Source organism: Dipodomys ordii, unplaced genomic scaffold, assembly GCF_000151885.1.
Source record: "Dipodomys ordii isolate 6190 unplaced genomic scaffold, Dord_2.0 Scaffold27, whole genome shotgun sequence".
Taxonomy (NCBI): Eukaryota; Metazoa; Chordata; class Mammalia; order Rodentia; family Heteromyidae; genus Dipodomys; species Dipodomys ordii.
The window spans coordinates 15,392,681-15,420,254 of record NW_012267243.1 but is presented as its reverse complement, the minus strand read 5'-3'; positions in this window follow the sequence as shown (position 1 = coordinate 15,420,254).

The window sequence follows — 27,574 nt, the reverse complement described above, 5'->3', positions numbered from 1 at the left end:
GATCAAATGCACAGTAATTCCAGCATGATGATCACCTAGACAATCAGGTATCTTACAGTTTTTTCCTTCAACAAAACTGAAGAAGGAATGACTGGAATCACCAACTTGATGGAGCACTATAGCTCTTTTGTTGCTGTTGATGTATTTTGTAATTTGTAGCTTCTAGATAGAATCTAAATAATTCATTATCACCTCAATAACATATTACTATTGTTACCTAATTTATATGCAAATAAATTTTGTCAGTACTTGTATTCATTAAAATTAAAAGTGTGTAGCAGAGAAAGTGGGAAATGTTTTAATTTTGTGTCATTACCTCTGATAAACCAGTGTTTGTTTTGGTAGGTTCAAACATAAAACTAAAGAGTGAGAAGTTTGGTATGATTGACATGGTTTGACAGGAACTGACCCTAATTTTACAAATTTAGCTTCTGAATAGATTGTGTAGAACTATTGGTGAATTATGATCATTAAGGATATTCTCTCCCATAGGAAAATACTGTGGCATAAAGTACTAGCTCTTCTCTGCTTGCAATAGGAAATGTGAAAACTTCAAAAGTAAAGTGAAGGGAAAGTTATAGAGAAGAGATTAAGTTAGTGAAAAGGACCTATGGACCAATGCTAGAGTCTAAAGAAATTTCATAAATGGCAAATTTGGCACAGAAATCATCTAAGAATGGGTCATCATCTTATAATGTAGCTTAAATTTTAATCTTAAACTTAGCTATTACCAGTACTGCAAAATAGACAAAAGTACTGAAACAAAACATTATTCTACATGTCAAACCACTAAAATTACTTCAAGCTATAAAAAAATTGCTAAGAATCTCCACTGTTATTGTGCTCACTGTTTTTGAAAATAAAGTATTAAAATGTATGTTACTTCCCATTTTCTGATGAATGGGCCAAGAAGTTATGGTATATCTACACAAGGGAGTTTTTCTTATCCATTAGAAGGAACGATACTGTACTATTTATAAAGAAATTGAAAGACCTTGCAAAATTTGTATTAACTGAAGTGAGTCGGGCCCTGCATGATTTTCCTTTTATGTGGAAGCTAGGTTTAGCTTATAAACTTATAAGTTAATACACTGGGTGGTATGTAAGTGTACACAAATGTATTGATTGAAATATAGTAGGTTCAAGGGAGAACTCAAATTGAATCATTCCTTAGAAAGGTAAAGTGAAAGGTCATCAAAATAAACCCAGAACGTAGGTACGTGAAGGGGTGAGGTGAGGTCAAGAGGAAAGGGGTAGACAAATAAAGAGGAGAAAAGGGGGGAAATGCAGACACGAACGTATAACCTACAAAGATAAGACAGGCGCAGGAACAGGGGAGGGCAGGAGGGAGGTGAATTAAGTTTAATTGATGCATGAATAACTAGTAAAATATAATTGTACTGCACATTTACACTCTTCATGAAAATGATCTTCAAGTGATCTTGAATAGCAAACTTTAAAAAATGAATGAGTTCAAGAATTTACCAGATTCTAGGAAATAGTTGTCATTAGCAGTGATGATATATGCCTCAAATTTGTACTCTACGTTCACTGTTTGAACACAATGATAAGGAGAACATTTAAAAAATAAATTATGAGAGGCCGATTTTCCAAATGGTCAGTATGTGCAGACAGTGATCAAAAAGTAACACTATGTGAGTGCGTAGTGAGGGCAGTTGTCGGAAGAGACAGCTGTGACTGCGCATTTAAGAGAAGCAGTCCCGATTTCTCTGAACACCATCCTTAATCCAAAAGTTATCTTTCATCTGCTATAATTAGAAGAGTATTATGAATAATGGTTTCCTTAGGCTCCAATTATGTTCTGGAAAATAGAATCAGGTCATACGCCATGCCAGATACAAATAGTCTAACAAATGTGCTCAGAAATCTTGAAAATGAAGACAAATTTCATTAATTGTAACATCTGTTTCAAGTAAGAAAGTCTATTCTTCTTAAGCTTCAAGTACCCCAAAGTGGTAGAATTTCACAGGAAGATATTTGAATTCAGGTGAAATTTAATTAAGGCAATAAGTAAATAAAGGTTCAGAGCTCCCCTTAACATGAAGATGAGTGTTTTGAAATTGCTTCTCAGTGAATGTCAGTGTTCATTTTTGTCCAGCTCTCACACAACACATTGACCTTGGTTCATCCCAAAGCCATCTGCTCAGGCTCATCATTTTAATTGGTGACTCCAACGAGCCGAGGCAAAAAGTAAAGGAGCATAACCAAATTGGTCATACTGAAGGGCTTAAATGTGCTCACTTTTACTTACATTGCTTTATTTTCCAACCTGGGGTAAAGAGACTACATATATTTACTTCTTAAAATGGATCATCTAGCATAGAGCAGAAAAAATATGCAAAGAGCAAGATGACAAAACAGGCTTCAATTAGTATAAATAGATGAAAAATGCAATAAGGTACACAACTCCCAAACACCCATTTATTGTTTTGTTTTGTTTGGTAGCAAGGGTTTGAATTCAGGTCCTTACATTTGCTAAGCTGGTACCCTACTACAGAGCTATACCTCCAGTCCTGTTTTTAGCGGTTATTTTTAAGATAGAATCTTACTTTCCACTGGGAAAGGTCCTGGAACCAAAGTGTAGCTATTTTAAGTTTCCTGCAGTTGCTAGAATCACAGGTGCATGCCATGAATCCGTCTTCCCCCTGTGGACATGGAACTCATGGACTAATTGTTCCTGACTAGCTTGACATCATGAGGTTTCTAATATAGCTTGGCCATGGCACCCAGCTATGGGTTGGGAAGGAGTCTCTTGAACTTTTCTAGATGGGATGGCCTTGAAGCATGATTGCTTCTTTCTCAGCCTTCCAGTAGCAAGGGTGACAAACTTGAGTGACTTGTACCTGGCTAAACCCAATTATTTTCATCAAATTATATTGACTAGCTGATGAAGGAAGGTACAGACCTTAAAATTCTTCAGAAGTAGATCTGTGGCTCAAAGCATTAGAGCACTAGTCTTGAGCAAAAAGAGCTCAGGCCCTGAGTTCAAGCCCCCCGACCAACAACAACAAAAAGAATCACTTCAGTAGACTTACAGGATTATGTTTTACTTTTCGATTAGACTTCTGATACTCAATGGCACAGTAATATAATTCTATCTATTCTTTTATCAGCAGCTAGGCAATCTGGACTTGTAGCAGGGTTCTTTTCTAAGATGACCTAATTATATAGAAAACAATAAAGAAATCCCTAAATATGTACTCGAACTAAAAATAATAACAATCTGCTGGAACTAATGAGTGAATCTAGCAAGGTTAGACAACTTTCAAAGTGCAATTATATCTATGAATCAAGCCACAATGATTGGAAAAAAAACAGAAAACAGAAATATCACAAAATACAGCATACTCAAAATTACATTAAAGTATTATAAAATGCTAAAATTCTACAATATTTCTGAGTTAAAATAAAATGTGAATTAAATAGAAAAATGCATGAGTAAAATTCTCCAAAGCATCCTAAGAATTCTTTTAAAAAAAGGTTTAAGTAATGAATTGCTTATAAAGAACATGTGTAAACACAAAAACTCAAATATTTAATATGTTTACAAAGAACAAAATAGGATGTTTCAGTTATAGCTATATCTGTCTGTTAACGAATACTGTGTGTCCAAACAGTGAATAGTATTGTCTGTTAAGCTCTGCGGCTTGACAGCTGTTGTGGAGGACTCTTACTTTGGGGGGCATCTCTCATAAATTTTCACATGTAGGAGCTTTTGCTGAAGTTAGCATAGAATCAATCTAAGATGGCTGATTTACCCCCATTTCCATTAACTCAGGATGCTGGGGGCATTCTGGACTGGCTGACCCATCTCTGTGTGCATTATTTTTCTGGAAAAAGCTTTTTCATGCTAGGGTTCTTCCCTATGTATATATTTCTATGGCAACTCACATTTTTTCCAGAACAAGTGGCCCAGAAGGCTAAGGAAGAAACTGTAAGGCTTTATATCACCTGGCCTGGACATTCTTGATTACAAAAATGTCTGAATGCCAGAAAGTAAGGTTCTCTTGGAGGCCATCTTTCAAGTCTAGCTACTACAATCTTCTCTGTGCATTAGTGTATCCTTTCCCTATTAAAAGCAGACACCGTTATCCTTCAAAGATTGCCCCAAAGCCTTCAAATAGTAGTTTCAAGCTTGAAGTTCAAGATATGATCAAATACATCCATTACATTATAAAACTGCTTCATAAATTTAAACAACCAGAAACTTCGAAGAACACATTGACCTCTGCACAGTGTGAAATCACGTCAGCAAACCCAGAGAAAGTTCCAAGTTATCCGGAGCCCATACAATATCTTGTGGGAAAAACATGTTCTCTCAAAATCAAACTTCTCATGAGAAGTCACCAAAAATATGCACCTAGAAAGTTTAAAAAGGCGAAGTCAAATACTTCTACTGACACAGACTTTGGTGCATGGCTCAGCCTAACTTGGTTCATGAAGGAAAGTGAAGATTTTTTTTTCCTCGGCTCTGTCGTGTTAGAGGGATTCATTCCATGACTTCTATTTACTTCAACCTTCACCAAAATCTATCTTCCTGCTTTCAAGTGTATTTTACTGCCTTTTCAATTCCTCGGAAGTGGAAATGGCTATACAGTATTTTCTTGGCTTGGAACAAAATTGAGAGCATTCACACATTAAAAAAAAAAAGAAGTGAACCCACGTTTCTCAGGTATGATTATCTGGGTGGATACATCTCTTTCAGTCTGCAAAGTGAAGCATTTATAGTGACAGATTATTTTTTTTTCCATTCACCCAACTTCTAATGGTAAGGAAGAAAAACGCAGTGGCCTCTGCCATCAAAATTTAAAAATGAATAGTGCAGCCAAGAAGCCATAGAGGTTTAAGACTCAGCCAGACATGTGTACCAGCCCATGCTCAGGATCTGCCTTTAGGAGAAGTTCTCCAGAAGCTTCCAGTCTGCTCTCTGGGTTGAGTCTGCGAGTGTGCACACACACACACACACACACACACACACACACACACACACACAATTCTTTATTTTCACATACGTTGCTGTTTAGAGCCAAGTCTCTCTCAAGTTGTACTACACAGCAAAATTTAGAAATACAAGTAACATTTTATTCACTTTAACTTTGTTTAAGTGGGATGTGGTATTACCAAATAAATGTTATTAAAACCGTGTGTTTTCTACATCAAATTGCTGAAAATTACCCAATTTAGTTTAAAGTTACATTCATAGATCCCTTTTAGATAGGCTTCTCTATCTTCTGTTGATGGACAGACAGGTGGCTGTGTAAAAATACCTTTAACTTCTTTATAAAGACTTGCTTAGAAGAGAGAATGTAAAAGATGCATTTTTATTTTCTTTTCACACTGTATGCCATCCATGTTGAACAGCCCATTGCCTCAGAAACATGCTACAGTTGGACAGATGGCATTTAGGTATTTGGAAATGCTGTTCTCACCATCCTGAAACCGCCTGACTTTATGGATCTCCACATTATTCTGCAATAATCCATTTCTACCTCCTGAAATCTTCCTGCAACTTCACAAACACTTGAAATGTCCTTCCAATGGGACCCTACAGCACGCTGCCTTTTGTGCCTTTGCCCTTCTCATTGTTAAGGGTATAGTTCGCATACTGTTATAAACCAAAGGCCTCACAGGGTATCCACAAGCAGTGTGTGTCCTGGCCTGTTGTGGAATTAGGAAATGCTTCCTGAGTATGGCATTTTCAATTTAATTGTTTTGTGAAATGCTAGCCTACCATACATTCTGGTATTTGATAAAAAGCCAATGATTATCATGTTCACATATATAATATATTTATAGATTATACAGCTATGATTTTTAACCTTCCCTTTTTTAATTATATGAAATATATACATTCACTGAATGATATAAATTATTCTGAAGCTCCAGGAAATAAGATGTAAGCATATTAAAACAACATAAACTTAATATATTAGAGAACTTCCATTGGTGATTTTTTTCTATCTTCCCACATAGGTTTTTATTTATGTTTATTATCATCCTTAAGGAATTGAACAAAGGGGTTTCAATTTGTCAGTTTGTGAATACAATTCATCTTGATAGATGTCATCTCATTCATAATTTTCCCTCCTCTCTCCCAAACCTAGTTGTTATGGATAATACTGGAATCACAACTTTTGTTTGGCCAGGCCTTATGAATTCATATTATCGACTGCCATGGTCACTGAAGGAAGTGAGGGGAAATATTCAAGAGGCTAACCCACAATTTTAAGATATTTTCACTCTTTCATTCTTTTCTCCATTATTTGGCACATTTTCAGCCTTTCTGCCCTGTTCATGTCTCTGATTAGTGTCTGAAAGCAATTACCTTGTTCTTCATTTCATCCCTTGATGGAGCATACATATTGAACATTTTTATCCTGACATAAAACCAACTCTCAAGGTTCTTTAATCATTTCCTTCTAAATCTTCACTAAACTCTCTCCAGTGCTCTCATGAATTTTTGATTGCTCTGTGCTCTCATTTAAATGCAGAACTGAAAACATGGTGTAAAAAAAGCCTGTGAAGTATAGTTTTTGGGAGAACCATGTAATATCAATATCAATGTAGCAGCTCTCAATGTATGAAAGCTTCAAGAAAAAAGGGAAAAAATTAAGTTATGCTTCTGATATTATTTATTGAGAAATAGTTCAGCTAATTATTTTTTCCATAGTATCAAGATTTAAAATAAAAATGAAAATAATTTATTAGAATAGTATCTTCATTTCTAATTTATTTAATTCCATAAATAGGGAAAATAATTTCATTATTAGGGACAATAATGACATCACCTTTCAAATTAACAAATAATTTGCATTCTTCAGAGGGTTCCTACCATATGGATGATAACTCTAAAACTGACAAAAGTTCTGCCTGCAGAATCTTCTCTCCTCTCTTTGGAGGCAAGTTTACTTCTGGAAAGATACCAAAGTGAATTACTCAATGACTTGCCAATTTAATTCTTCAGATTATATGCACAAGAAACAAAGACATGTACATTATAACCACAGCATTACTCATACAGTTAGAAATAGTCCAATTGTCCAACAACTGATAGACAGAGGACCAATCATGTATAGACATATTTATATGTATACTCAATGAAACATTATTTGGCATAGTAAGCGATGATACAGTGATACATCCTGCAATAGGACAAACTTTGAAGACCTAATGCTAAATGGAAAAAAATATCTAATGTTTGTTTCTAGCACTGGAATTTGAAGAAAATTTATTTTTCAAAAAAGTGGTATTCTGAGTTGATTAAAACTGGCATGTTGCAAGGTATCTGTGGCTCAGACCTGTAATCCTAGTTCCCCAAGATGCTGAGATTTAGAGGATCAGATGGAATCCTGTGGACTCCATCTCCAATTATCCAGAAAAATGTCAGACTGAAGATATGGAACAAATGATAGGACACCTGAATAGTAAGCACAAAGTCCAATCCTATTGCTAACTATATGAATAATTGAAGGACTCCTCTCAACCGCTAAGTGAAATCACGTTGAAAATGCAAACAAATGGATTACAGATCTTGAAGAGACAAATTTTAAATCATAGAAAGAAAAATTAATAATTACATGGGAAAACACATGTAAAGAAAATAACTGTTTTTCATGACTATGAAGTAAAGGTTCTAGTAAAATTGATGATCATATAAAGTACACATAAAAAAAGAAAGGCAACTAGTGGCAATCATTAAAACATAACGCAAAATTGAAGACTATGTGCTCAAAACCTCCTTAGATATTCTTGAGTTGATTCAGGAGACCGAACACGATGCCCAAACCACTTTCATCATTTACAGTGCCTTGCATACATTAATTGACAGAAAGAATAAAAACAATAGAGCAATTATTTAGATGATTTTATACAGAAAACCAGCTCATTTGCCCCTTAACTATTCATATGATATGAAGGCAAGAAATGACTAAAATTTGCTTCTCTACCACTAATACAAAAAAAGAATTTGAGATGTTTTAAAGCCAGAATATGATGAAAATTCACCATGTTTTCTGTTTGTTATTTTATTTGAAAATTTGCTCACTTGGATATAAGATTCAAGAATGTTTCTCTAACAAAACATGTCAGAATCAGGACCTGGTGTCTAATGACTTTAATCATAGCTACTTACCAGGCTGATTTGAGGAAGATCTGAGGGATTGCAATTCAAAGCCGCCCAGACAGGAAAGTCTCTTATCTTCAATTAATCACAGAAAAATCTGGAAGTGGTGTTGTGACCCAAGTGGTAGAGTGCTAGACTTGAGCAAAAAGAGCTCAGGGACAGTGCTCAGGCCCAGAGTTCAAAAACAAAAACAAAACAAAATATTGGTATTAATAACACTGTGATGGCTACTTCCCTTATATATTTCCAGTAATAAGCCCGTTTGACTATAAGGAATCATTGTTATAAATGTAGTCTCTGGGTATAACAGGTTTATAGTCATTAGTATTTATTTGTACTAGTAGAAGAGCTTTTGACATAACATAAAGTACAAATGAAGTAAACCATAGAAGTGAATTATATATACATTCTTTAGTTCTTTTGGACCATGTCTCTTTTTTCTGCTTAGAAGCCTTTATGGATCTCTTTAATGGTTTTGTGAAATAGACAGAAATCAAGAGATTTGAGGAAGGACATTATCCCTTGTCCTAGCTGTAGGTGGGGAAATCATTTATTCACCCAGTACCAGCTGTAGTCAAGTTGAGTTATGCACTTGTCTAGTACTTCACTACTCTCCTTGCAGTGTTTAGAACTTCAGAGTGTAAAGCTATATATCAATGAGTACATATTAGGATCATTTTATGCTAACATGAATATAAGTTGAAGTTCTAACTTTTAGAATATATTTTAATCTTCCCTGAAATTTTACACTAAACAGGAATTTATAGGCAGCTAGGAAATTCAAGGCTTTTGGCAAGGCATTATTGATTGTTTTATTGACTGTTTCTATAAAACTAAAACCTACATATTCCAAGAAAGGTAATAAAAATACAAAAAAGAAGTGAATGAATGTTAGGAGAATCAGTTGATACTTGAAAGCAGATGAACATTGAAGTAAAAATAATATGGATCTATCTTAATGGTTTGGCAAAAAATAAAATATTTCTACTGTAAATAATAAATGCCTATTACGTAAAGCATCAGCATAGATCCAGTATGTGTTTATTATATCTAATGTTGATTTGTCTTCCTCCTCCCTGAATTCATACTAAATATGCAAATGACCATAGCTGTGTGGAGAATGTATTTTCCAAGGTTTTTGTCAACGTTTAGTAAAGTGAAACTGTATGCTTTACAACAACTACATCTTCTCAATGTGAGTTTTAAAAAATTTATTCTACTTCCAAATGGAAAAGCACATGAGACAGGGGCCTTGTCATGGCATTTTCAAGTTTTGTTTTGTTTTGTCTTTTGTGCCAGTTTCAGGGCTTGAACTCAGCTTTTTCACTCAAGGCTAGTGCTCTACCACTTAAACACCTACATTTTAGGATGTTTCTGCTGGTTAATGGTAGATACGTCCCATGGATTTGTCTGCTTCGTATGACTATGAATCTTGATTCTCAGATTTCAGTTTTTATAGTATCATAATTCTTTGACATGGGGAAAACCTCTAAGAGCAAATTGAAAATCCAATGAAATAAAAGTAAAATTATTAATCATAGTAAGTAACATTCTGGCATCAATCTCTTAGGAATGGCATAGTACAATGATATTATGAAAAAGATTAGGCCACTCGGGAGTTGCTGGAATGTACTTCACATAACAGCATAGCAGTAGGATAAAAGCAAAAATTCCTGTTTGGAAAAGAATAAAACTATGAAAGAGGGGAGAATTATAAATACCTTTATTATATTTTCTAAGCATAAATGTAGTTGAGAAGTTAGTTATCAACTTTACTAAAAATGTTCTGATATCTTTATACTAGTTACAAGTATTTCAAAATGTCTTTTAAAGACTTTTAATTTTTAAAAGAACCCGATGAAATATGTGGAGGTAATATTGTTTTCAGACACTTATTAAAATAACATTCTTATTTATTAACTGAGAATACTTGGAAATATTTAGGGATAGCATTGTCCTAAAATTAAAGAGGCTACTGTGATCATTAAAACATAAGTGGGTTAATTAAAGAATTGAGATTTTTCTACTATAGTAAGACTTAACCTTCAGCCTTATGCAGTACTTTCTGACTAGCTGTGATTATCAAATATTTGATCCTAAGCAAGTTAATTTTCAAAAAATTAATTTGAAGTAAATAATTTTTAAAAACAAACTGTACAATTAAAAAATAAAAAATAGACTTTTTAGAAGAAAAGGTGGTTTGTTTTTAAAAACATTACTGAGAATGAGTTGTCACATTTTGAAATGTGTTTCCCTGGCCTTCTGGCCAAAAAAAAGGCTCAGAAACAATTACCAGAGAGGAAAACCTTGCCACTATGTAAAGTCAACCTTTCAGAAAGCCAAAGAAATATAAAATGATATTTCAGATATTTATGTATTAAATAAAGACTTCTAACATGCAGAATTCACAAGAGGAGAAGGCCAAAAAAATTCTGAGGAACAAAGTCAAAATGAAGAAAAAGAAAGGATATAAATAATTTGTCTTACTGTTTTTCATAAAGAAGGTTAAATATTGAAAAGGAAGATTCGGCTTTCCTTTCTACTTCAACCTGTAGGATTTGGTCCCTATTCACAGCTCTACTGCCTCTTTTCTTTCTTTCATCCTTTTACTGTTTCCTCTCTCTTTTGACAGTACTAATGTTAGAAGTCAGGGTCTTGCACTTGCTCTGTTTGTTTGAGTAGTGCACTATGCCTCCAGTCTGGCATTTTCCTGGTTAACTGACATGGAATCTTGTGTGGGCATTTTGGGCTGGGCTAGCTTCAAACCATGAACACCCCAGTCTCAGCTCCATGAGGAGCTAGGATTACTGGGATGATCCACCACCAACCTACTCATCCTGTGTTTGGTTTTGTTTTGTTTCAATTTAAATTCTATTGTAAAGGTGATATACACAGGGGTTATACTTCTATAAGGTAATGACTGCATGTCTTTCTGAAGTGTCGCCCCCTCCCTCATTTTCTCCCTCTTTACCCTACTAATGGGAAAGTTCATTTCCCCCACAAGTTAGAAAGTTCATTTCCAACATAGCATTACTGATGAATTGGTTCATCTATGTCCCACCATTGCTGTGATTGCCCTTCTCATCCCTAAATCATATCAACTTACATACTAGACAAAGGGTACAGAAATCAAAAACAGTGACAACAGAAAATAAACCAAAGGAAACAAACAAAAGAAACAATTGAAACAGTACAATAAAAAAACTTTGTTTCCATTTCTTGGAGTTCATTTTGATAAGCATCATTTGTATGGTCATATGCACATAGTTATTGAGCCATTGAGATTCTCTCCTGAGCACATCCTCCTTTGTGCTCACTGTGCAATGCTTAGAGTGCTGTTTAATCAATCATGTCCCAATGTAATTATTCAATCTTTTACTATCCATTGGATTCACCTGCGGATTTATACACATATTCCAGTTATTACAAATGAGGGAAACCATGTAGCCTATGTTTTGGGGGTCTTGAATACTTTATTATAATTTTTCCAAGTCTTTCCAATTCCAATTGGAAAGTCTATTTTTCTGAGGCAAGCATAGGATTTCATTGTGCATGTATAACACGTTTTCTTGATCCACTCATCCACTGAGGAGCATCTGGGTTGATTTCATATCTTAGCTATGGTAAATAAAGCTTCAATGGACATGGCTGAGCTGATGACATTAGTGTAGGCTGGTTTGTGGTCATTTTGGTTTTCTAGACCCAATTCTTTACTGAAAACACTCAGGATCTTATCCAAGATCCCTCAGCAGATACATGAGGGCTTAGAGCTCCACAGAAATATACACAGAAAGGGGGATATTTTAATACAGGATGCTTGTGAGACTGAGAACTGTCAAACCCCTTCATTAAGCACATCTGATCCAATACATCCACTGAACCTATCTAGGAGATCTTATAGCTAGAGAAAGGTGGACAATAAAAAAAAAACTATACAGACCTCAGAAAAGACAAAACAACAACAAAAAAGAATGCAAAGGAAATTCCTAACCATTTATACTATTGAATTTATTAGGACAAAATAGAAGATGAAAGGCTATGGATTTAAAAAAACAGTTGTTTTTCATTTATCAATATAAAAACTAGACTTAAGAAATGAATTTGGCAATCAAAAGATGATTTAATTATCTAAAAAGCTATTTGTCAGATGGAAACTATAACAACATGGAAATTGGAAGAAAGTAAGACAAGGGGCACTATTAATCCATGAAAACTAAATAAAACTATTAGAAGAATCCATAATAGACACAGGAACAGCTTGCCAGCAGGACGGAGCAGAGTCTCTGCCAGCACTGCAGAGTGAACTCTGGAACTGCAGGTACCAGAAGTCCTTCCACAGGGCGGCTGGCCTGTGCAAGATGTCAGAGCTTGAGGGTCAGAGGACAAACTCTGAGATGGCATTGCAGGCTCCCAGCTATAGTCCAGCTACTCAGGAGGCAGAGACCTGAGGACTGTGGTTTGAAGCCAGCTTGGAAGAAAAGTCTGTGAGACTCTTTTCTCCAATTAACCAACAAAAATCTGGAAGAGGAGCTGTGGCTCAAGTGGTAAAGGACCAGTATTGAGAGTACAAGGCCCTGAGTTCAAGCCTCAATACTCATATGTACACACACACACACACACACATACACACTCAAGCTTCTGGAGCAAGGGGGAGTTTGGTGAGGAGACAATCACTATTGTACAAGCCACGATGGAGTTTTAGTGTGTATTTTATACAAACACAAGGAAAGTTCAGTCATCGAGTGACTGCTATGTATTTGCTTGAATTGCTAACATTTGTGGGTGTTGCTGTTGACTCTGTTCTGTCACTTGTTCTCTTCTGTCACCAAGAACTCTGCCTCTTCAAAGATGTTACATTTGGAAAGGCCTCCTGATAATCATAGTGGTGCTGCCGGTAGTAAATAATTACAAGAACAACCAGAAAAATGATGTTAGCAATGGTATTAATGTTTTTCATAGGGACTGTTGCACATAGCCCTTAATTCTCTTCAGAAAATGCTCACAAATATTCATATGCTTAAAAATCACAAAAATAGTGCAGTTTTTAAAATATTTAACTTTATTGTCAAGGTGATATGCAGAGGGGTTAGTGTTACATAAGTAAAGTAGTGAATACATTTCTTATTGAATTAGTGCAATTTTAAAATAAAAATTGTGAATTCTAGACATTTAATTAGTAATAAAATAAAAATCAAAAAATATTATACAGTGAGAAAAAGGCTATTTTCTTTGTATCTGTTTAAATAAATCTGCAGTATCTTTATTTTCAGTCTAAAACTTTGATTTTGTTGAAACCAGTTCTCAATCCACTGTAGCATGCTAGCAGTAAATCATTAAAAACAAAACAAGAAATAAAAACAAAAAAACAAATGTTGTCTCCATTGGTACCTGAAATTCATACACTGTGATATTCTACTACACCTGATTGCGAAGACTGGATATTTCTCATATTTGAATATACCAAGCTGTGATTAGACAACAGAAATTTAGCTCCAGGCTTTCAAGGGCTTCCTACTGGTTGAAATATCCTTAGGCTATCCCTCAGTGTGCCTGATAATGTCTTTGTGAATGCGCATGAACAAATATTTAGCCCATCTATTTGGTTTATCACTTACTATTCCCAGAAATATACAGCTTGGAAATCTGAGCAACATTAGCTCAGGAACATACACAGCAATAATGGCTCAGAACAAATTTAGTAAGAGGGAAAAGCAAAGTTTAGTTTGCTAATGCCAGAATTTGTTCGGTTTGCAAGAGAAATGACTGCTCAGATAAAATGCAATATGTTGAAAAGAATACTTCCTAAGATTTTTGAATGTAATGAGATACATGCTTACAGGATTATGTAAGTTGCCATTAGAGCGCATCATTTTAGGAATTTTTCTGACCTGACAGTATCCTGGGATTGCTACAAAGGAATTCAGTTATAGAGATAAACCAAACCTCAAAGCAAGGTGTTCTGCTTGCTTGCACAAGTTGTATACTTGTTCTTTTCCTATTCTGCTGCCAGGTAAAGGGTCTAGAGAATATCCTCAATTGGTTTAAAGAACATGTCTTTTAATTTATTTAGATGCACTGGCCTTATTATTGCTTTCTTCCTTCAAAAAAAAAACTGACTTTCAAAACAGGAAATGAGAATCTGTGGTTGGTTCCACATCCCAGAAACTGGGAAAGTTGTATCTCTGTGTTTTTCTCCTTTTTATGACAACTATGAAAACACAGTGATTCTGCAGTTTTCACTAACATTAGATTTTTCCAAGCAAACAGAGGGAAGTAAGAGGAGGAACTGACATCTCACCCAGAACCATTGGCCTAGCTGCGTCACCAGTCCAAGTCTGTGGAATGGAAAGTCAGAGTCCTGTTTGATCAAGTAGTTGACCAAAGAGCCTCAGGGAGTAATGAGGAAAATTGTCTAACAGAGAGGAGATTTTAATAAAAATACAAGTGTTCTCTGAGTCTCTGTCCCCCCATTCCCTTACTTACCAGAATAACAATCGTGTTGAACTGGGGCTCATCCTCTCTCATCTTGCTGTAGATACTGCAATAATTATCTATTGATCACTATTATCATTATTATTATTTATTGCAATATGTTGTTTTGAAGACAGAACACAGAACAGAAATCCAGTCAGAATTGCTGGATCCCAAGCGATTCCAATTTTCTATTCTTCTCACCAGGTCAGAAATAAATGAGCACTTTATTACCAAGTCTTCTCTTTCTCTCTTTCCTCATCAAGTAATGAAGGATTTCTATAAAATGAGATTTTTTTCCTTTCTAAAGACATAGTTCTTAGATTATATTCTTTTCCCATGGAGACGTCAGCATCCATTTCAATTAATATAATGGATCATTATTTGTATTCACATATACTTGATTCAGCTTATCTAAACTGTACTTGTTCTCTTTTGCACTACAGGCTTACATATACGTACACAGCAAGAATGTAAATCCATATTTCAATATTTATAGGAATCAAAAATAGATAAATTTAAATGATTTTCCTTTTTGTTTTTTATCAGAGCCACAGACCAGTGGCAAGTTGTGGTTGCCATCCATAGCTATGAGTTCTTTCAAAATGCGTAGACTTCCATTCTTCCTATTTAATCTTAGAGTACTTCTCACACCTTTCTATGGCTTCAGCAATGTTTTTGTTCTTCAGCTCTTCTGAGGTTTATTTTCCCCTCCAGTTTTTTTTTGACAGTGGCTACTTAACTGCTTAGTTTTTGTTTTTAAATAGACTTTGAATTCCTTCTGTTTTTGTGGAGTTTATATTCCCCAGAAAGGGTAGGTTTAGGGTATTTTTGGTTGTACTGGAGATTGGATTCAGGGCCTCATGCTTACCAGACAGACAGTCTGGCCTTGAACCATCCCTCCATCCCCTTTTGCCTTATTCCTGGGTTGGGCTGTGCTGTGATACTCCTACTTAAGCTTCAACTTGTCTCAGAGCATGGCAGGTGTATCACTGCTCCCAGCCATTGTGTTTTTCACCAAAGCTGAGATAACAGGTGGACACCTCTGCACCCAGACATTAGACTCTCTCGAACTTTTATAATTCCCTGTGTGGACTTTCCTAGCTCTGCTGCCCACTCCAATGGAGCACCGGGATGTACCTGGCAAGAGAGAAGAGGGACCCTTTTTAAGTGTGGCGTTCATGCTGTATAATCTAGAGAAGGAACTACAGAAAGAACAAATTGGTGTTGGATTGATTGAGCCTCTCTGTTGAGATGAGGTATGTAGAGATAAACTAAGGCTTGAACACCATCATGTGGTAGTAGTAGCTTAGTAACTAAATATCCCTAGAAATAGATGAAGAAAGAAAAGCAAATCTGGTAGCCTTTGCTGGTAACAAAACAATAAACACTCAAGAAGGGAATGCTTTGGCATTCTGTAGCTGCAACATAAGCAAGCTATCTTCAGGTAAAGCAGTGTCTCCTGAGGACTATGAAGTTGGCCACATCTGTGCCTTGCGACTAATTGATTGTACAGACACTTTTTCTCTTTCTGCCTCAATTTGATTTTTCTCTTTCATTCTGAACAGATCTTCACTTTCCAACACAGTGTGGATTGTTTCCAAACATTCTGCTTCCTCCAAAGATTCCTGAATTTGTTGATTTCAGAGAGAGATGAAAAACTGGAGAAAACTCCTTCCCTTTAAAGCTATGTTTCATAAAGAAAAACTTTAAATTTTTTCTGCCTTTTGTGGCTATTTTTGGCTAGTTTTGAGGAGGAAGTGAGTAAAGAAAGCACTGTTTTCTAGAAGTAAAGAAATAGGATAAGTGCATGAAGTAGATGCTTAGCAAACTTTGTTCATTACAGAGCTACATGGATAGAATGCAACATGCTATATGTTAGTAACGAAGAGCTAAAAAACAATCAACCTATGAATGAAATGCAAAGCCTACTTATTTTGACAATTCACCTTGTAGTAATATGTTTTCTCTGTAGTGCTAATGATAGATGCCAGGGCTTTATACATGGTAGGAAAATGCACAGCCACTCAGCTACACTCCCAGCCCTTGATTTTATTTTTAATGAAGTCTACATAGCTCAAACTGGCCTCCCTTCTTAGCCTCCTCTGAACTGGGAATATATAGCTACACCATGCAGTTTATGATGAACACATAACATTATGTCTATACACAAAAATACAGCTTGGAAAGTAATTTAAATGGATGTAACTGAACATGTTTAAGAAGATCCTCTCAAAATTAAAATTGTAAACTGAAGTAAATATCAACAGTCATCAGATATAGGGAAAACCAAGGAGATAGGTGCAATTATTTTTAATGGACTATATTTTTGTGGACCATAAACACATGAAAGAAAATTTTACTTGATAATAGTACCGTATAGAAACAAAGCAAACATTATACTTCACAGCTAACATTGGAATCACAACTACTTAATTGAAAAAGTGTCCTAGAAATTGAGTAAAATTTTTGAATATCTGCAAAGAATTAAAAAATTTTAATGCAGATCAAAACAACTGCATCCCTAAAAGGATAATAAAACTGCCACTTCGATTGAAAACACTTTCCTCCATTTATACTTATGGGATTTTTTTCTGGTACATGCATAAAAATATTTCTCCCGATTTAATACCAACTTCTTTGAACAGGCATCTTGTTTCTGGGAAATTCTCTGGTTGTCACATAGATTTGTCACAAAGGCAATTACTGTGAGTGCATTTTAAAGTAATAAATATAAAAACACGTGCTGTCCCAGCACAGTGTGAATGCTCATTTGCATAAGTTAGAACAGCAGTGGGGAAAAGCAAAACAACCCTGTAGATTCAACAAAGGTAAGGCCCCAGGGAAGATACTTAGTGAGAAAGACAGAGGCAATGTATTCATAGAAACAAGTCTCCTCCATTCCCTTTACAAAGTAGAAGTCAATACCCAGAAAATAGATAGCCTGACCAATAAGCAGGAAGATGAAGAAAGGATTATGGAAAATTAATTTTTTACCTGTGTATTCTCAGAACTAACATGCCTCACACTGGTGATAGACTTATTTTAATTATATCACTGTATAAATATTTCAGCCAAGAAGGTGGAGAATTCCAAGAATCTGTAAAAACAGAAGATATTAGAAATCAAATGGGATATAATTTATTAAAATACATTTCCTATCAATCTAGCTACACATTTCTTTTCCAGTAAAATTGCAGTTACTGCTTAAGAATTATTTAAAATAAATCAAATGTGAGTATTTTTGAAGAAATGGCTGTTCTGAAAGAAAATCAGAAAAATTTGGAAGGTTCAACAAAACATTGTTACTTTTATCTTCCCTGTCTTTAAAGCTAGTAAGCTTCCATTAAAATCACTAAAATCTTTTGTGGTTTTATAATTCCTATCTTAATGCATTTGCTGCTTAGTGCTAAGGTCTAAGTTAATAAAAAGTTCAACTGTGCTGGGTGCCAGTGGCTCACGCCTATAATCCTAGCTACTCAGGAGGCTGAGATCTGAGGATCACAGTTCAAAGCCAGCCCGCACAGGAAAATCCAGAGGACCAATAAACCACTCAGAAAACTGGAAGTGGTGCTGTGGCTCAAAAGCGCTAGCCTTGAGCTGAAGAGCTGAGGGACAGCATCCAGGCCCAGAGTACCAAGTCCCATAACCAACAACAATAACAACAACAAGTTCAACTGTGCACAAACATGTGCATGATTAGAGAGTGCATGTGCCTCACTTCTGGTGGGAAAGTAAATCTAAATCTTAAGGCCATTGATAAAGTTAATTTAAGTCTTTCGCTATTTTTCCTTCTATGGAATAAGAAAGCACTCAAGGTTTCCTACCTAAAAGTTCAGCATAATGGAAGGGATATAATCGAAAATAACATGAGGAACATGATAGTTACTTGAAATGATTCAGAGCTCATTTTTTCTACAACGAAGCACTAAGAAATAAAACTAATCACTAAGAAATAAAAGTGAAACTAAGGCTCCAATCACCACCATCATTCTTAGTAAAGTTGATATCCAACCTGTGCTTTGGTCTCATGTACTTGAAGGTAGAAGAAAACTTCAGCCTTTGGATTTTTCTCAAGACATCAAGATTCTTATTAGAAAATAGTGCTTGTACTCGTGTGTGTGTGTGTGTGTGTGTGTGTGTGTGTGTGTGTGGCAAAATGTGAATATAGTCCTAAATTTCTATATAAATTATTACTTTATCATCACTGTTACACAAGACAAACACTGTTAGTATTGAAAAATCAACATTAGCAATATGTAGTTTTTAGATTTACTACTGACACAGATAATTTAGTTATATAAATATCTGCAACTAAAGCAGAATGTCTCCTATGTGAAAAAATAAAGGAAAGCAATGCCAAGAACATAAGTAACTATCTCAAAAAGAAATTTTAGTGGATTCTTTGATCCACAATCAAGGCAGGAACAATTAGAAAAAGAGGACTTCTGAAAAGGGAGCCCCAGAGCCCAGAGTCACCCAGTTTCTTAGCCTTACATTCATCCAGTTGAGACATGATAAAATCATTTTTCTAACTCAAGTCATCAGAACAGAAACTTAGAGGAAATTCAGTGCCCTACTTCAGAGCAACACCTCTCTCTAACCAGCTACCTAACCAACACCAAGTCATTTTTATATGGCTATTGTCGTTTTTGGCTAAAAGGGAAAAAAAGGTATAAACCTATATAAATGATGCTATGTCTATTACCTTCTCTGACCGGTGACATTCATTCTACACCAAAAACACTGTAAAAGTTTTCACTGGTAAATTACATATGCAGCAAATAGGAATTATATTTTTCCCCCTGCTATCAGGACTTAAATTCAGGGCCTCGAGTTCACTCGTCTTATTTTCATTTGTGGCTTGTGCTCTAGCACTGCAGCACAGCTCTAGCCCAGCTTCCTGTTGGTTCGCTGGAGAGGAGTCTAACAGACTTTGTTTTCCAGGCTGTCTGTCATCCACAACAGTCAGATCTCAGGTTACTGGACCCCAAAAGAACAGATAGCAATGGCCATACATGCCCATCACTTTGCAAATTTCACTTTTCCATCAGCAGCAGATAAACATTGGGAGGGTCTGAAGGCTTTGCAGTCCTCACGTCAGCCTTGTGGTGGAAGGGGGGACCTGATGAGAACTGGCTATCTGGAGCTGTCACAGCATGGGGCTGTGCTTATGCTTGTGTCCCCAGAGGGTCTACAGATGTTTGGCTACCAGCCCAGAAACTGAAACCAAAGAACGAGGAGAAGATTATCTAACATCAAGAAACTCTGTAAGAATCCTTCAAGAGGATGAGGATAACTGAAGGCACCAGAAGAATGATACAAACCAGAACAGCAACCATTCCCACCTGGGGACAAATAAAGAGGCTTTCTCAAGAAGCTGAGACACTTAAAGGACAATGGACAGGAAATTAATTCAATGTCTATATTTGCAATGATGATGGCACTTATTTTTACTGTCAATGCCTCTTGCACAGTGCAAGCCTCTTTTGGGGGGATTCTGATGTTAGGTAAACATTGTACTTAAATTGTATTGTGATATATGACTGGCTCAGAAATGAGATGTGTCCACTGATATAAAGATAGAGTTGAAATATTTAGTCAGGGAAGGCCCTGAATAAACATACCCCATCAGTCTAAGACAGATAATATCCAGTTTGATATAGTTAAACTTCATCCTCCTAGGATGAAGGAAAATAGGATGAAGGCTACCCAAAAGAGAGTGTTCTTGTGAGAATAAAATGTCCCATACATTTTGCCCCTGAGTCAGAATTCACCAGTTCCTCAAACTTATGGCTTCAATTGGCCATTAACATCTTGAATAAAACTTCCTTTTGTACCAAGAAAGGCCATTCTGCACAAAATATCCTATTGCAGAATTTAGCCTGACTTGCTGTCAGTTTAGAAGGGTACAAGACTATAATTCACAATGAAATTAGTCAGCAAAAAGATGGAATCTTAGAGAATAAATTAACTATGGACCTTGAATTTATAACCCATCATGAGTGTTTATGTTTCAACTGTGTAGATGACCTTAGTAACTGTTCTTCTGTAACAAGATTCGATTTGTCTAAAGGAAAAAAAAAAAACCTTGGCATTGGCTGGGCTTTCTTTTGTGGAAGAAAGGCATATCGTGCTCTAAGAGAAATGATTCAGGACTCTGTTGTGTTGGGAGAATGGTGCTCTATTACTTAGTAATTTGACCATCAGAATAAGGGACGCATAAGATGCAATCTCCCCCAAAATTGTGGTGACAACCTTGTATTGTTAAGTACTGCTGATGCAGTTGTGGCTTTAGCCTTTATTTGGCCTGTCCCCAGACTTGTAGCAGGTGTCCAAAAAGAACTTAGTCAGCTAGCTTGTATTTTCAACAAAGTGACAGGTGTCATGGCTATAATTTTGGAAGAAATAAATCAGGAAATGAAGGAGTTGAGAACAGGGATTTTACAAAATTGAGCTGCCATAGATTATTTGCTGTTAAAAAAATCATTTAGGATGTGAATTATGTTGCTTTAATATAACCTACAATTCTCAAAAACTTCACACCAGTTAGAAGAGCTCAAAAAGGAACTTAGCAATGACTGGGGGCTCCCAAAACTGCTGTCTTGGCGACAACCCTTTGGGGGTTTATAGCTTCTGTCATAGGGCTCTTCCTGTTGGCTGTCTCTTCCAGAGTTTGTCCTCGAGCATTCAGCCTGTCAGCTCAAGCAGAAATGAGAATCTTTCTGTCTCAAGTAACAGAAAAGGGGGAACTGTGAGAAACTGTGGAACTGAGCTGTGGGACCAGGAAAGAGCTGAGATTCGCAACACCATCTCAACAAAGCTCTAGCATGCTCAGTTCTTTGGCCTGTACACGATTATTGTATTGTTCCCAGTTGCCGTGAGCAACAAACCAGTTCAAGAAGGAGTAAACCGTAAGCAATGTCCATATTTCATTTTTCTCTTGACTCTTCTTTCAGTTTTACACTTTTTTTCAGAATCCCTTATTCAGTTGTAATGAGAGCTTAAAGCTACTGCTTTATTTGTCATCATGTATGAGTGACTGTAGAGGAGAACTGCTGTCTGTCAAAAGAAGACAATGCCCACGAAATGTCTGAAAATCTTAAATTGCTGTTGTAAGGTGATTGCTTAGATTTATCTGCCATGCACAGACTGCTTGGCTAATAGTCACGGAAACTTGAATGAGTTCACTGTGTATAAGCTTAGTAATGAAAGTGAAAGTCTGTTAATGACCTGTATTAACAGAAATTTTTAGTTCCTAAAATTTTGTATATAAAAATTCATCACTAAGGACTGGGAAGGTGGCTCAGTGGTAGAGTGCTTGCCTCCCATGTATGAGGCCCTGGGTTTGATTCCTCAGCACCACATAAGCAGAAAAAGCCGGAAGTGGCACTGTGGCTCTGGTGGTAGAGGGCTAGCCTTGAGCTGAAGTGCTAAGGGACAGCGCCCGGCCCAGAGTTCAGGCCCCATGACTGACAAAAAAAGAAAGAAAGAAAAAATCATCACTAAGTATTTAACTGCTTATATTCAACATAATTATATTTTAGCAAATAAAGTACTTATTCACTAGCTATTGACTTTAAATATCACAATATTTATTTGTTTAAATTTTAACACATTGATACTTTATTTCACTAATTATGCATGCAGATGTTATTTATATTTATCAAAAACAAACTAATGTTCAGTTATGATGGGAAATTATATATATACATCATATTCCCCCTACCATCCCTTCCCTCCCCAACTCCCCAACTCCTCCCTCCTCCCCCAACTCTTCCCTCTTGTCCACCTTGAAGTTGTAAAGTTCATTTTCAACATAGTATCTTGTGCATCTCATTGTTACAATGGGTCAACTTGTATCTTTATTTAAGTATTTTGTTATTTCCCTTCACCTTCCTAAATTATAAAAAAATGTATACACAAGATACAGGGCACCAACATCAAATACAGTGAAAACAGGGGTTATACCATGGGGGAAGAACATACAAAAGAAACAAAAAAATCACATAGTATATTATAAATACATTAAAAACAATAGCAAGAAAGAAAAACACCACTTGTGTCCCTAGCTTGGGGTTCATTTCACTTAACATCATCTTATATGATCATATGTACATAGTTTTGAGCTTTTCTGCTTGTCCTAGACATTTACTAGTTATTGCAAATAAGGGAAACCATGGGACCTATGTTTCTTTGGGCCTGGCTTACTTCACTTATATATTTAATAACAGAACTCAATACTTCAGGAAATTTCTTAAGGGAAAGCTCTTTTCTTACTTCTGGAAATATCAGGGGGAAAACGTAATTAATCCATGCCATCTCCTTAAGTTATCTTCTTAACAAGATGCATCTTTAAATACTACAATTCTCCTGTCATCTACTAGAATACTAACATAACTAAGAACCTCAGCCAGGAATGGTGTAAGGTCTGTATTATTATGTGTTCACTGAAACAATTCATAGTACCAAAAGAGTTCCAACCTAAAGAAGAGTTTTATTTCAAGAGTTTTAGTCATTGCAAGGAGTGCGTGGTCACAGGTGCCAGGCCTCAAAACTAGACCTTATACACCCTGCTTGTTATCCATTAAAGAAGCAAAACCTGTAAAGAATCTTGGTATCAGATTTAAAATCTGCTTATTATGGGACAATGGACAAGTCTCTTACAGTGGGCTGGCCATGTGCACATATTTTAGGCACAGTGTAGCTGTGTGATTATTTTGCAAGGATGCCTTACAATATCAACAGCCAATTCCCAGACACTAATGTATACCATATTTTTTGAGAGGGAAGAAATAAAGGCATTTCATGAAGAATCACTTGTGAAGCTTGATATTTGAGCTAAGAGGGAAAAGCCAAAAGAATAAGATGGAGAAAATGAGTGGTTTATGGCTAACTTGCTTTCAAATATTATTCTATTGATTTGTTTATTGAAAAAATGATTCCACACATGTATAGAAATCAAAGCATATATCAATAGTTTTCCCAGGCTCGTATTCTATTACATTGTTCTTTCTTATTATACTACAATATGCATAAAATAATGTTTTGCTTTCATTTCTACAGTAATGAGCCATATAGATGCTAAGTCATGTTCAAAACTTGGCAAATTGCATTGCAACCAAAGAATAATGTTATAACTCATTTGTGCATAAATAAGAATTACAGTGCATTGAAATACTGAATTTTAAAGGCCACTATAGCATAGCAAACAGGCTGTTTCATATTGAAGAGCTACATAAAAATGGTCTCATCTAGCGGTAAAGTCCATGTTCTATCTTTAGAGAAGCATCATGATTAATTTTTATTTTTAATTATTTTAATTTTATTGTCAAGGTGATATAAGAAGGGTTACAGTTACATAAGTAAGGAAGTGAGAACATTTCTTATTGAACTTGTTCCCTTAATATCGGCATCAAATCATCAGTCGAGGGAACATGATCTATAACACCTATGCTAAGACTATGAGTTTATCCATATTTCACTGCACACATCAAAACAAGCTATACTGTTGTTATCAAATGGATTACAGCCAAAGAGAGAAGCCAGTTTCACCTTTACCCATGTTTCTATTTAACTATGAAATCTTCCGTTCCAATCTCAGAAATGCTCCAAAATAATCTGAATTTTTTAAGCCCTGTATTAACCTTGCTCATTAGAAATGTTTCCTTCTCTAGTTTCTAATCCTCAATAATACCTTCTTTTTGAGTTACTTTTTTTAATGGAGTTACAGGAATTTGAACTCAGAACCTGGGGTGCTGTCTCTTAACTTTATCACCCAATGTTGAAGCTCTACACATGAGTCACAGCTCTACTTCTAGCTTTTCGGAATGTAAGGGTCTCATATAGAAGAGGAATCCCAGAAATGATGGGTGAACCAATGCAACAGCGACACTCACTAGGGAAATGAACTTTACATTTTACAACTTGGCAGGGGGCAAAGGAGGGACTCCAAGGAATAGGGAAAGTAGGAGAAAACAAGGGAGGGGTAACACATTTGCATTCACTACCTACTTATGGAACTGTAACCCCTTTGTACAATCCCTTTACAATAAAATTAAATTAAAAAGAAAAGAGCCTCATACACTTTCCTGTATGAGAAAATAGTGGCTTGAAACCGCTATTCTCAGAGCTTAGCCTCCTGAGTACCTAAGATTTCAGACATGAACCACTGATATCAGCTTCAATACTTTTTAGAAAAATAACCTTTTAAAAATATCCTCCAAAAGGAAAGGGTTACAAAAGTGCAGTAGCCATGGTGCATCTCATCACATAAAATAATACTTATCAAAATGGACTCCAGCCAATGGAAGCAAGAGGTTTCCTTTTTGTTGCAGTTTTTGTCTTCTTTTCCTTTTATGTAGTTGGCTCGTCTTTGGTAGGCTGTCCCACAGAAATGTTGGAACAAAGGATGAACAAATGCACCAGTGATACTGACTAAACACTATGTTGCAAATGAACTATAAAACTTGTAAGTGGGGATGGGAAGGAAAAACTGGTAGAGAGGGATGGAAGGGGTGACTTTGTTAAAAAAGAAATGTTCTCTTTACCTGACTTATGTACTTGTAACCCCTCTGCACATCACCTTTGCAATAACAATTAAGAAGAATGAATATAGAAAGGTTTTTCTTCCTCTTACAAAACATAATTAAAAATGTGACCCACTAAGAATGTAAACTGCTTCAACCACTCTGGAAAACATGATCCAAAAATTCAACTCCTGGGCATTTACCCAAACACAAACAAGTCTACACTAAAGCTACCAGCACAACTATGTTCACTGCAGCATTATTTACCATACCTAAGATGTGGAACCAACCCAGATGCCCCTCAGTATATGATTGGATCAAAAAAACCTGGTATTTATACACAATGGAATTCTATGCTTCCATCAGAAAGAATAACATCACCCCATTGGTAAGGAAATGGAAAGAGCTGGAAAAATCATATTTAGCACAGTAACCCAGACCCAAAGAAACACAGGCCCCATGGTTTCCCTCATTTGTAATAATTAGTATCTGTGTAGGATAGTTCTAGCAGAGGATCACAATAGCTCAATAGCTATGTTCACAATATAAAATAATGCTAATTGAAATGAACTCCAAGATATGAAAACAAGAGGTTTTATTTTTGTTATTTTTGCTATTATTGATGATGTTGTTGCTTAAAATATTGTATGAAGTTCTTTCTTTTTCTTTTCTTTTACCCTTTGGTTTTTCTCCTGTTGTCACTGTTTGTGATTTTGGCTCCTTGTGTCTTGTATATAGGTTTATCTGATTTGGGAAAGGGAACAGGAATAACAAAATGGTGAGAGAAAGGGTAAAAGGTGAACCAATGTAACAATACTCACAAGATACTATGTTGGAAATGAACTTTACAACTTAGGGGGAGGGCAGTCAGGGGGTAGGAAAGTAGGAGAAAGAGGGAGAGGGTAATAATGTTCAACAAGAAGGAAAAACAACAAAGGAGTGGGTAACAATGTTTGATAAGATATGTATTCATTACCTTACTCATGTAACTGTAACCCCTCTGTACAGCATCTTTACATTAAAATAAAAACAAAATAATCTGCAGTAAGAAAAAGAAATGTACTCATTACCTTACTTATGTAACTGTAATATACTCATCACCTTACTTACATAACTGTAATCCCTCAAACTCAAAATAAAATTTTAAAAAATAAATTTAAAAAATTGACCAACTAAAACTGTCCATGTAATGAATTTTAACATTATGTAGTAGGAAAATTTTAGTATTTATATATATAAAAGCAATAATGCTTCATAGTATTTAATTATTTAATTTTTTATGCAGAGTTTATGGTGCTTAAGACCATATTCTTAGTACTCAGTTGGAATTTCATAATTACACATACAACTTCCCTAAGCTCTTCCAAGTTACTGTAAATTTCAAGTGTTTACTTGTTCTGCTAACCTATTTAACATACTCTTAGTAGTTTCCTTTTCATAAAGATAATTTTTAATCTTCTTTCCTCTCTTGATATTAAACACACTATTCAAGATTGCATTTGTTTGGGGGAAGTGAGAATAATGGAACATTGGAAATATGTCACATTAACAAAGTCACATTAAAGATAGCAAGTGACACCATGTGCAATTATATGAGGTTATGCTACTTCTCCTTGTCCCAAATATCTCAAGAAGCCCGACAATCCTTTTTTCTTTTTTTTTTTTTTGGTCCAGTTGTGGGGCCTGAACTCTGTCCCTCAGCTTTTCAGCCCAAGGCTAATGCTCTACCACTTGAGCCACAGCGCCACTTCTGGCTTTTTTCTTTTTGCTTATGTGGTGCTGAGGAATCGAACCCAGAGCCTCAGGCATGCAAGGCAAGCACTCTACCACTGAGCCACCTTCCCAGCCCAAGAAGCCCTACAATTCTTTACACTGATCATGGTCAGAACTCAATTGGATATAAGGAGTTAGCCACAGCTCACCAAACATTTCATTGCATTATCTGGTTGCAGTTAAATTGTATTTAGATAATTCAAGGGACTGATTTTTATTTGCTAGAACTCTGGGAATAACAACATATTCCCTCCAAAATAAGTCAAGACCTCACTTTATCTATTTTATAAGGCTAACTCACCTTCATCCCTGGTATGAGATTTTAGCTAAGTGTGATTTGTTATGATTAGATTATGCACAATACTACATAATGCCACCTAACATCCAAAATTATAGCCTGAATGCTAATAATCATAATTCCATCAGAAATAGCCATTTCAGGCATTTCAGATCAAAAAGTAATTTAATTTAATTTTTTTTTGGTCAGTCATAGGGCTTAACTCTGGGCTTGGGCACTGTCCCTCAGCTCGACAGCTCAAGGCTAGCACTCTACCACTTGAGCACAGTGCCACTTCAGCTTTTTCTGTTTATGTAGTGCTGAGGAATTGAACCCAAGGCCTCATGCATACAAGGCAAGCATTCTACCACTGAGCCACTT